This window comes from Aedes aegypti, chromosome 2, assembly GCF_002204515.2.
Source record: "Aedes aegypti strain LVP_AGWG chromosome 2, AaegL5.0 Primary Assembly, whole genome shotgun sequence".
Lineage (NCBI taxonomy): Eukaryota > Metazoa > Arthropoda > Insecta > Diptera > Culicidae > Aedes > Aedes aegypti.
Genome location: NC_035108.1, coordinates 264,508,844 through 264,521,747, shown reverse-complemented (window position 1 = coordinate 264,521,747; position 12,904 = coordinate 264,508,844). Strand labels below are relative to the sequence as shown.

At 36.1% G+C, this 12,904-nt stretch overlaps 1 protein-coding gene across 4 annotated transcripts in view; it reads left to right on the top strand.

Annotated features, from left to right (window-relative positions):
* The first annotated feature begins 302 nt into the window (after nt 1-302).
* The window catches only part of LOC5570897 (laminin subunit alpha-1), a 547,286-nt gene continuing 534,684 nt past the window's right edge, over nt 303-12,904 (top strand). Inside the window, exon 1 of one of the 4 annotated variants that reach the window (XM_021844983.1) lies at nt 303-997. The gene's annotated coding sequence lies outside the window, so the exon portion shown is untranslated. The remainder of the gene's footprint in view (nt 998-12,904) is intronic. The other 3 variants (XR_002500521.1, XM_021844981.1, XM_021844982.1) reach the window with 3 other exon arrangements.

The window sequence follows — 12,904 nt, the reverse complement described above, 5'->3', positions numbered from 1 at the left end:
GTGCGGTTTTGCGGTTTTTGAGTTGAATGGGATTTTCTGGATTACTTTTGCGCGGTGTTTTACTTTTTATTCTGACTGAGTGAAGTGCCGTCGAGATGGATACGGTTTTGGTTTTGTAGTCCTTTTTGGACTTGAACAGGCTGCCTTGAATTATCTCGTATGCTCGTGACTGAAGGAAAGTTTAGCGAAACTCGTAGACTTGTTACGATAAATTGCTTGGCGGTGTAGTATTTAAATAGATTGCGCGTTTCGGTGCACGTTCAAAGAGTCATACGCGTCGGCTGTTTTTTTTTTTTGCTTCATTTACCACTCGAGAAGGTGCGTATTTTGTTCCTTTTTTGAAGACCCAAACGGACCGAAATAATACGGTGTTAATATGTCATCGGCTTTTTTGTACCATCGACGGCCGCAAGTGACAATGTGCTTCGGTTTATTTAGAGTTGGTGCCAATCAGTGAATTGCCTATAGTTTGGTTGAAAATAAAAATAAATGAAAATTTTCCCACCGAAGTCAGGGCAGCAAGTGCGAAAACGTATCGACGATTTCGAGGAAAATGATCCTTCGTTCCTGATGGTGGGCAACGGAAGAAAGTAATTGTGAGATTTGAGCTAACGAACGGCCGTTTTGTCGGTTTGAGATGTGTGAGAAGGTGCAATAAAACACAGAAGAAACAACAAAGGGGCGAAGGAAAAGTGCAAATTGAGATCCTGGAAAAAATTGGAAGGTTTGGTGAAGTGTGGTGAAGCAGATCCACAAGTGCCAAAGGTAACACGTGAAGAGTTCGAAAATGCAGTTACATTGAGTGGCAACACCGACAGTGTCAGATCAGTTCACAACTTTTGGATGCTGCTCCAGTCCTTCGTATGCCGATCAATAGTATTCGCTATCTGTGACCCTCGGATGTAATAAAACGACGGCAGTTAAGATCGTCGTTGTGTCCTGCCGTTGTTGTGCGAATCATTTTTTTTTCTTGTTGGTTGGTGGTGTGCACTTCGTAGTGAGTATAATTATAGTTGCCCTCTTATCAATGTAAGACCATTTTTTTTTATTGTATGATTGTCCACAGCAGAAGACAATCGAGTGAGGGTGTTCTATTATGGTGAAAGTTAAAAATTGTTAAAACATAAATGGGTTAGATTTTGTATAAAACATTATGTGATACACAGTGTGAGAATAAAACCATGAATGCAGCCATAACTAATGGAGCAAGTTGTATGAGTTTTACCAATAATGAATTGAATTGAATTATAAAAAATATTGAATTGATGAAACAAAATGACGATAAAACCAAAAATTTTAATCAAACATGCTTAAAATTACAACATGATTTCTTCTGGATTTTAGTTTGCATCGTGCTTAAAAAAAATATATGCAAAAATATGTACCCCCCTTTCTGTTGCAAATTTTCTGTTAACGAAAGAGTATACTTTGAAGAATTGGAGTTTCATTAGTTTAAAATTGAACTAAAATTTTCGAATAATGACAGTGATTAGTCTACTATTAAGATTGGGGGTTTTGTGGCCGTGCGGTTAGTGTTATCAAGTATTTAGCCACATCAATTCAAGTAGTTTGGGTTCAACTCCAGCTGTAGTACGGAAAATTATCCGTCAGGAATGTATTTGGACTATTCTAATGAGCGTTGTATACTAGTCCGTTGTCTAGTGTGGTGCTACCTTCAAAGAGCAAATCGTTCACTGGAACCAGTTGGGTCGTAACCCCAGAAGAAGAAGAAGATTACTTTTTATTTATGATTCATGGTTTACGGCTAACCAATAGAAGTATAATAATTACCGAAAAAAAACTAAAAATTGCATGTACTTTGCAATTGGATTAAATCGACAAATTGATATGAAATTTGCGATAAAGTTACACGTTTTCTCACACCTCTTTTCGGAAGAATTAGATGCCCATTCAAACACAACGATTTCTATTGTATAAAGAGAACCACGTGATAATTGAGCTGACATCGAATACAGGTTAACTTCTGCGTCCACGAGTCCTCTCGTAGTGTATGGATACGCGCCCGATCTAGTAAACAGGGAGTCATGAGTTCGATTCTCACCGATAACACGTGTAACTTTTTCGCAAATTGATACATTCAGTAAATCAAATTGCTGAGTTTCAGTAGAAATAGTAGACAAGTTTTGCACTGAAGCTCAACAAAAATTGTAGACCATTCAATTTCAAGCCAGATTTAGAGCTATTTTTTCTATGGTGACATAGGGTGGTCCAAAAAACTGGTTTTCTGGATCCAGCGTTTTCGATTCTAATATCTCATCAAAATAGTGTATGAAACGCTTTTAGAGTTAATAATGTAAAATAATGCGTAATTTGGTGAGTAAATGAATTCACTATCTCATCCCATTTGGGAGTTATTTTCGTTTTCGTGCACAAAACACGTCTACTTTGATTGCGAATATTTCTGATTGGGAGAAACATAAAAAATATCTCTTGGTGGCATTCAAAAGACATCTACATGTTTCTTACATGAAAATGTGTGTTTTCTTATGTTTTAAAAATCGTTCAAAGGGTCTCACTAATACAAATAACTTCGTTGAAGACCATTTCCGTCTCATGACTTATTCTTAAGCTCAAAATGCATTTTTTCGCGTAAAACTGTTTTCTAGTCCACTGTACACTAGTTGCCAATGAAATGTTCCCGAGATGAACCTGATCACACTTAGCAGAAGTTCCAGCAGAAATTCCGAAAGCAAATTCTTTCTGAATTCCTTCAAAAAGTGTTAAATTCCGGTACAAATTATTTTACGAATTTTATCAAAACGGCGGTCAGATTTGCCCGAGAATCCTAATATTTCCCCAGTGCTTTTTACGAGGGGTAAAATCTCATGTTGGATAAGAAATCATTTATAATTTATAATAAGTAATTTCTATATTCCAACAATTTGAAAAAAAAAAATTGTTTTGATTTTGCTGAAAATTTAAAGAAAATTTGTCAGTTTTTTAGGGGCCTCGGTTAAAAATAGCATGAAAAAATTTACAAGAAAGATTACCGCAAGAATTCCCATACAGTATTAGTCATTCTAGGTATTTTTCAAGATATTCTGCAGCCATGACAAAATACATGATAAACAACTTCTCCTCGTGGATATCTATCTAGAATTCCTCAGTAGAAAACAATGAAGAAATTTGCTATGTATCCCTGGAATATTTCTGTTTCAAAAATAAGAATAGAGCAATTAGTGCTAAAATTTGCGAATAAATTTATGAAGAAATTTGTAATGATCTTCCTTGAGATATTTCTGCATAAATTTATTTAGCAAATTTTGGCAGAATAATATTGTAGTTAATCATAGAAGATATTTGAATGACAAAATTTTCAGATCTGTTTGTCGATAATCGGGTTTCTGGATCAAGTAGTAGAATCCTGGAGAATCAATAAGACAAAGAGGGAATTCTAACAGATACCTTGGCACAATTCTTGCAGTAATATCTGGCGAATATTTCGTACCTATGTATTCAAGATAAAATCATTGAACGGATGTTTGATAGAATAAGAAATTCTGGTGGAATTATTTTAGGGACTCTTACTCAATATTCTTGCATAAACCTACCACAATTTTTATTTTTTTTTTAAATAATTGTGGGTTTTTGGCATAATTTGAAAAAAGGAACAGATTTAAAGAGAGTCATGTCAGAATTTAGTTATCCAATTCCATCTGGAATTCTTCTAGTTGAATTTACCCTAGAATGTTATCAACAATTGCAGCCAAAATATGCCACATAATCTGGAAGAATACAGTTCAATGTTTTCTCCTTTAGGGTGAACACGAAATTATTGCGACACCGAAAATGTCATGCCAATTTTCTTATAATGTTTAGAATTAAACCAAAATTTTAGGGTAGTTTTATTCATATATTTACTTCGAAAATCAAAAGAAAAGTTAGTCGATGGAGCCTTGAGTGAAAAATTGAAGGTATTTTCGCATGATGCCCTCCATCAAAGTCTTTACAGTGTCATACGGTACCAGTTTCTCACTTTTTTGTTTTCCATTTTCTTAACATGTCCTTCTCGTCTTTGACTGTCTTCTTGTTCTTCCGAAGTTCCTGCTTCATTATTGCTCAGTACTGCTCTACCGGGCACAGCTCCGGACAGCTTGGCGGATTCATGTCCTTTGGAACGAAATGGACAGAATTGGCCTCATACCACTCCAGTACACTTTTAGAATAGATGCCAAATCTGGCCAAAATAGCGGAGCTTCGTCGTGCTGCTGCAGGAACGCCAAAAGGCGCTACTCGAGGCACTCAGATTTGTAGATCTCGCCATTTACTGTGTCTTTTGTCACGAAAGGCTTACTCCACAGTCAGCAAGAGCAGATGGCCTGCGGAATGAGATATTTGGAAGCGAACTTCGACATTTTCTTCTACTTAAATTTGTCGTCCACATCGAACTTGCTCTTGCCAGTGAAAAACTCCAACCCCAGAATTAGCTTGTTTTTACCCTTTATTTCACAAATGTTCAAAAATTCTTGAGTTCGCAATTTCCGAAATAAATGTTCAGATTTCTTAAACAGCATAAATTTTTTTTTCAAATATTTTGACAACGATTACCTAAATAAGCAGTTTTGCTGATTGCAGAATAAAACATTTAGCTGTACAGAAATTCCTCAAACATTCGGGATAAAAATATATTAATCTCTCTACCGGCAGCTTCATTAAAAATAATCAAACCTCTATCACTTGTTTGTTTATCAATATTTATGCACCATTATTTCACAAGTTCTCAAAAACTCTTCTAGTTTTAGAATCTGTGTCAATATTGTTTATTGGTCAACTGGATCCTAAGATATTCCGACATTCCTTGGGGGACCGACGCGTAGCCATAACCCGCGTAAATATTTCAGGCTACATATTTTTTATCTAATTCTGATATTAACTCATCGGAACAATACATTAATGAGAGTATGTTTTGAAAAAATGAAGCAATTTGGTAATAGCAATCTTTGAGTAATGAGCATTTTTGTTTCTGGTACCACACTGCACCAATAAAGATCGTGAAAACTTCAAAAAACATCATATCGTAATTTTCAGATATCTTCTAGAATATTCAACCGATTTGTATGATTTTTTCAGAGTAGCTCCTTATCACCCAGCTTTGTGTAGCCAACATTTTATTTTTTTTTGATAAATTGACGTAAAACAAAATGGCCGTCAAAGACATTTCATATGGAGAAGGTCGGTCCCCCAAGGAACATCGGAATATCTTTAAAACCAGATCACCAATGGCAGATCTCGACATAGATTCCTAAACAAGAAGAGTTTTTTGAGAACTTGTAAGAAAATGGTGCAAACATATTATATATGTATTATTTATAGTATATAAGTTTGAATATAGGGTAATAGGGATATGGTGAGGGATAAGTGTGGTATATTAAACTAAGTGAGATTGTGGGGCTTGGGAATGCTACAAGTTCCGACAAACAACATTCATTCACTGCAGGTTGCATTGATATTTGTGCTCCATCAGGAAGAAATAAAATCGTGTGACACGGTGATCAATTTCACCCTACTGATCAATTTGAGCCGAATTTACGGTACTTCAGTTTACCGTAGCGTAGCTGTAGTATAATTGGTAATGCGTCTGTGTACATAATGGAAATTGTGGGTTCAAGTCCCGCCAGCTACATAATCTTTTAGCACAATGTTACCACAATTACACTTAATTTGGCAAACATATCTCTATCTGCCGATATTGAATACCTTTCCACATTAGCGTAACTTGAACTCAAATCTAGAGGGTGCTTGACTCTTCTGATCGAAAAAAAAACCCTTAAGTAAGGTGTATGCTTAGCATGAGAGTTAAGCTTTTCTAGGGGGGGCTTGAACTTTTCTAGGGGGGTCTAAGCCCCCCCTAGCCCCCCCGTATTTACGCCAATGCCTTTCCACTAAAGGTGAAAATAAGCCAGTAGAAGGGTTAATGCTCAAAATTGTATACAAAGAATTTCTCCCTGAAATCTTCTTACTAGTTTTACCTAAAATTGCTTTTGATGTTTCAGATGTTTTGTTACACTATTTTGTAAGTACTTTTCCATAATCAACACGTTTCGCATGCCTTTCTTTATTAACGGCGTTACGTCATCATTGCAAAGCCTGCTTCTCAGTATAGTGTTCTTATGTGCAATTCCACAGTTATTAAATGAGAGCTTTCTCTGGCAATTTACTATTTTAGCATATGTAGGGTGATGTGCTAGTATCCATCGTATTAAGCATTGATCAGTGAGAGCTGCAATTTTCCCAGTATTGCAGTTAATGATGCTGATACAAACCGATGCCAAACAATTCTTTCTCAAAACGGCTTTAGCATTGTACAATAACATTTTGATAAATCTTGATCTCTTTTTGGAAATAATGCAAATAAAATGCATCTTACCGTATTCTCAATCCGTCGTATCGTTTTCAACTCCGTCGCAATCAGTTTCCAGATTCGTCTCACAACTTACGGCTCACTGTGTGTATTGAGTGGTTAAAACACAACATATCAACGCTATAATAAAATGTTTTACTAGAATATATAGATCTACGGGCATCTCCCTCCATTCCTTCAGCATGATGGAATATACTAATTTCCATTAAAATTAATTGTTCGTCATCAAAATTCAGCCCGAACATATGAACACAATTCCTTTTGACCGTACAATTATGGCATTTGCTCACAGTACAGCGAAAACAACACAATCAAAGGAATCGTATTTTTACGTCGAGCGTCGCGCACACATTGATGCACACAAGCTTTTCTTTCTCAGTACGACGGATTGAACTTTGTTTACATTCTTAATTATACGCGGCGGTTGAGAAAATTTCGTAAAATTTGGTGATTTATTAAAGTTTTACGGCGTGTGATTGGAGTGAAATCCTTCAGTGAAGAAGTACGAAGGTTTTCCATAGTGAAAATAAGTGCCCGGCGAAGTAAGTCACCCACGGGGGCGGGAAGAAACTTGTGTTGGAAAGTGGTGTGGCTCAGTCGATCGCTAAGCATTTCTCCCAAATCGTGTTCGTCCATGCGATTTCGGTAAAAAAGTGCAAAGTGGATGATTGAACTGAAGTTATTTACCGAAATACAGTAGTTTTATTGCATTTTTGGTGTACAAGTGTACAAACGGTTGTATGACATTTGCCAGAAAACCATTTGCCAGAAAGCCGTTTGCCAGAATCAATTTGCCAGAATGAACCATTTGCCCGAAATCTATTTGCCAGAATGGACCATTCCCCAGAAAGTCATTCCCCAGAAAGACCATTCCCCAGAAAAAATATTATTTCAATACTTTGCTTTGCATAGCAATACTTAGGTGTGAAAAATTCTTCGAGTTATTATGATTTGCAGCGGGAAATATGTACATAATTAAATGAAAAAAAAAGGTTTCTAGGATTTTTAACTTTTTGTTCGATAGAATATTTTAAACTAATTATGATATTATAGACTTATGTTGGCAGATAAGAGCTGTAGGGGAAAACGTGCAGCTATTCAGCAAGACCAAGCTAACGGACATGTGATTTCGAATCCCACCGGTTGAAGATTTTTTCGGATTGTGGGAGTCAATTGGCAATTAAAGCTCTCAGTTAATAACTATGAAAGAACTCGTAAGAACACTCAGCTGAGAAGTACGCTGTGTCCTAGTTGGGACGTAACGTGAGATAAAAAGAAGATGTAATATATTTCCGAGGTTTTCGTAGTTTTTGAGATATAACTGTCTTTTTTTAATTTTATGATGAGCATTTTCCAGGCTATTCTCTACATGCTATTAGGGTTCTTCCATGCTCATTTGTGGGGCATGGGAAAGTGGGTCTGGTCAATGACCACGGTCTATACAAATTTTAAAATTTTTGTATGGACAAAATATCACGAGGGGGTATAAACATTTGAAAGAAATGACCACGTGGTTAATGGACAACCCCTTATAGGCAACTGTATTTTCATCATTCTATTAATTATTTTCCCTTCTTTGAATATTAAGCTGTTCTTTAGGGCTAACGAATACACGGACTTATATGCTTCATAGGAGATTTATCCTTCTTTATATCATTGGCTATTCTTCATAATTGCACTGAAAAGATATGTTGCTGCCTGCAGCTAACAGAAGCAATGGAAGTTATGTAAACAATATAATGTCATTTCCATTTTTAATAATTACAGTTTAAAAAAATCATAGAAAGACTGGTAGCAATAAAAATGTCTGCAAAGACAATTATTGGAAAGTAACAATGCAAAAATCAGGAAATGGAAAATCAATACATGTCCCCAAATAAAGAAGCTTTATTGAAAGTGAGTCGATCATGGAAGGTTAACCATGACCTTTATTTTATTTGAAATCTTCAATAACTCGAGTGATTCCAAAAACATATAATCGACTTGTTTCTTATAGCAAGTGACAGAATATAAGAAAAAAATATCTGTGAGTTTTTGTTGGCTTCCACCATTAATCATAGCCACGTGGCAGTCCTTCAAGGAATTTCTTATATCCGGTACCAGATAGCTAAAAGTTACAATCAGGCTAAATACTGAAGATTGAAGGGTTTTTCGGTAGTCTGTCCCAAATGGTGCAAAAGAACTTTGAAACAAAAAATTTCGTGGTTAAAATTATTTTTAAGAGTAAAACAGTTTAACGTTCTTTTCAGGGACTGAATATATGACTGAAAGAACGTTGGGCTAAGTCATTTAAGTTATATTTGTAAAATGATTTTTGGCGCTAAACTGATCATATTTCAAACATAATTTTCCCTTCTTTCACTGAAAGGCTGTTCTTTTTAGTTGTTTTGCGATATTTTTCCAGAAAGATACACTATTCATATTACTGAATCCTGAAACTAAACATATTCGTGCCAAACATTTCAGCTTTTTTTATCAGATCAGCTATATAGCAAGAAAAGGTAATCTTACGTCCGCCACACATGTTTCATGTTGTGAAAACTGCATAAAATTGTGTGCGAAGGATTTTAACAAAATAAACGAAATAACGTGGATAAATCAGTTGTTTTACACTTATTATAATATTACAATGATATAATTATTGTTTGGCACAACATTTACGGTGCGAGCACTGTACTGTAGAAGTTACGCTAAATTTCAATTATTTTGCGTTGTAGCTGTGCAGTGCTAGTAGTTCAATTCTCTTGATGTAAATAGTCTGGGAGTTGGTTTCACAATGTTTCATGTTATAAGTACAAATAATATGAGTAAATTTAAGATACCAAAATCACGAGTATCGAAAAATTCGGTAGGCTTAAATTTCCCATAAATTTGTCGATCAATTGATATCAAGATTGAAAATTAATTACAAAAATTGATTCTGGGGAATGGTTTTCTGGCAAATGGTCCATTCTGGCGAATGGCTTTCTGGCGAATGGTACATTCTGGGGTATGGTTTTCTGGCAAAAATCATTCTGGCGAATTGATTCTGGCAAATGGTTTTCTGGCAAATGTCATACAATCGTACAAACCATAACAGCTTTCACAAAATTACACTTGGATAATGAATCTATGTTGCAGGTAAGTTTGAATATCCGCCGTAGTGGAACATTTAAAGTTTGATACGACGAATAGTAGCGCTTACGACGAAGAAGAACAAACCCTATATCGTAAGCATGAAAATACTCTATATCCTGTGAAGTCGAGAAAATTTCAAATCCGGAATTATCCTCAACTCATATAGCTGACGCGTAGCTATTCAGCAAGACATTGGGTTTGAATATTGCAGGTCGAGAATCTCTACGTATAGGAAATTTTCTCGATTTTAAAGGGCATAGAGCACTGTCTCTCATTCTTGATAACCACAAAAAATAGCTCACTGTAAGATGCTCGTTTCAGCGAGCTTTTCACTTGGGCAGGGGTCCACGGACACCATGTTGGGAAACGTGAGCATAGAGTATCTTCATGCATGCCACATTAACGTTCAACGCTCCATCATCGTAATCGTCGTTATCATCTGAAACTTCAAAAGCAGTTTTACTGTTCAAAACTGAAAATTATTCAAAGAAAATATGTTCACTGTGTTTTGGTTGGAGTATAGAAAACAGTGAACACATTTTCCTGTAAATTTTCTTGTTGTTGAGCGAAAAAACTGCTTTTGAAAATTCCGAAATCAATGACGGATCCTGCCCCCTTAAACATAAATTTAGAAATGGTCAATTGGTAAAGAAAGCTCTCAATGATCAATTGCGAATATGTTCATCAGGACACTAAACTGAGAAGTAGTGTCGGTTCCAGTTTAATTTCAACGCCATGAAGAAGAAGGAAAAGAAGATCATGAAGAACAAAATAATAAGATCCTCGATCGGCGGAACTCGAACCCGTCACCCTCCGGTTGGCCTTGCTGAAATGTTGTGCGTTAACCGTTACAGTTATTCGGGATTAATTTCAGCAGGACCAACTTGTGCATCCCTAGTCCTTAAACAGGCCAGATTTCACCGCTAAAGATGTCAAATTTCAGTCTCTTCACCATCTGGTATCGCTTTCGATTGAATACATTACTTCGGCTATTATTCTCCTCCCATATTCGAAATATAGGGTTATTGATATTTTCGTATCGATACGACCCCATTACGTACGACAGGTTGGTGTGTTTTCGGTCGATTTTATGTTTCGCGAAATGAAGAAAACTGCAGAGAGGCGCAGCATGTAAAGCAGCGCAACATCATAATTGAGCGATTAGTACTGAAGTATGATAATGGCATTCGGCCAATACACACATCGTACATACATATGTACATGCTCCTTGTATTTTTATTTTGTGATTGTCGTCTTCCGATCATTGTACCTTCGAAGTTGAGCCGCGATTGTCTCAAGAAGCACTTGAGCCTTTTGCGAGAGCTGTGGTGGTGTTTCAATGATTTGTGTAAGGGTTCGTCGGTCCCTGGTTGGGATTGAAATTCTAGATTCTTGTTTATGGGGCTGTATTTGTTACCTGGCACATTTTTCTGCTTGCCTTGCACGTGTTAGAATTTTATTGCAGGGGCGTATTTCCGTTTACACATTTTGTTCACAGGTAGGACAAAGCAACGGAAATTCCTGTACCTCATGATCAATTCCAGCTGTACACTTGAGCATTTTGTTAGCAATCTCGTTTGTGAATAAGCTAGTGGCGAGAAATTTGTCGGATCTGTTGAAATAAAATTATATAATCAATGTTCTGCCCATAGCTGCATATTTGTAACATCCGACAGAATTAAGAAATGAGCGAATTAAATACCAAGGGTGCATTTTATGGCAGTATGGGAAGAAACTACAATTTTTAAAGAATACCAAAAATTCAAAAGTGCTTATTTGAGGCTGAAATTTTGTACAGCTAATATCTCATATTGAGCGAAAAGGCAGAAAATAATTCTGATAGAAATTTCATTGATACTACATTACGGGGCTCATGTATAATCTCAATGCGACAGTTATGCGGTTACAATTATCAGTGTGACAAAAAAAAATTTTCGCATTTTCTTGAACAATCTCACAGATACCGTAAAATGCGGTGAAGTTGGTCACTTTTGAGCTATTCTGTTCAATAAAATCTGGTGGGATGCATGTATTGTCATCCAAATATTTTTCAAACTAGTACTGGTTGGATATTTATCGAATTATGTGAACAGAATTTTGACAAAAAAATATAATCATAACAAAAACAATTTATGGAAATCAAAAAGTGAAGTTTTTGATTCCGGGTTGAAGTTGATCAATTACTGCGAATAGTTTCCAAAAATAAAAAGATATGCTTCTCACTAAACATGAGGTCACTGAATATGAATCAAGTTTCAAAATAAAAAATCTTATAACTTGTAAATAATTCGGTTAATTTTAAAATTAAACTTTGAGAATTATAGAATTATTCGCGTTAAACGCCTAAAAGTAGGCAATTTCCTGTGAATTTATCAACCTTTTCACGAAAAAAAAAATCTGAAAATGTTTTTTATCCTTAGTGCAGATTCGCAATTGTGTTCAGTGAACAAATCTGAAATGTATGAGACAGTTCATTGAAAAGTCGTCATTCTATGGCTCTGGCAGTAGTCGATTGTTTCGAGATAAACCCTTCATGAACAGTTCATCAAATTTTTCGTAAAAATCCTGTTTTGCCATGGTATAATTGATTCCATTGTCAAACCAAAATGAGAAAAATCAAGAGTAGATATCAAATAATGCGACACAACAGAAATTTTGATAATTGAAATCAAGTTATAACTCTCTTGACAAACAATGCATGTGGGTTCAAGAATGATCAACTTCTCCCCACTGATCAACTACACCCCGAATTACGGTACCAATAAATTGATCGAAAGTGTTTATTGTTAAAATACACTCAAATAAAGATTTAAAAAAAAAAAAGAAAGTGTTTATCATTTGATAACTCGCCATGGTATTAACTCGGAATTGACAACAATGTCGAATGTGACAAATATGCAGTTATGGGCAGTATATTGTTATAGGAAATATACGTATTCTAGGCAGTCTAGCACAGCTAAAAATGCGCTTTGAATTTACACGATCATGTAAAATTCAAGCATCTTTAGATGAAAATTAAACGTGATGCTGTAATAGACTGTTTTCAAGCGTCTTGCTGGGTAGTGCTTCGTGAAGCCCAAGCAGGACAGTTCGGTTTTGCGTCGTCCGATAGATTTGGCTGACGGTTTCGCGCATGTTTTCGTCGCCGGAATTTTTTTTTTTTTTTCCTGTTTCCAAGCGTCCTGCTGGGTAGTGCTTCGTGAAGCCCAAGCAGGACAGTTCGGTTTTGCGTCGTCCGATAAATTTGGCTCACGGTTTCGCGCATGTTTTCGTCGCCGGAGATTTTTTTTTTCCTGTTTTCAAGCGTCTTGCTGGGTAGTGCTTCGTGAAGCCCAAGCAGGACAGTTCGGTTTTGCGTCGTCCGATAGATTTGGCTCACGGTTTCGCGCGTGTTTTCGGCTCCTA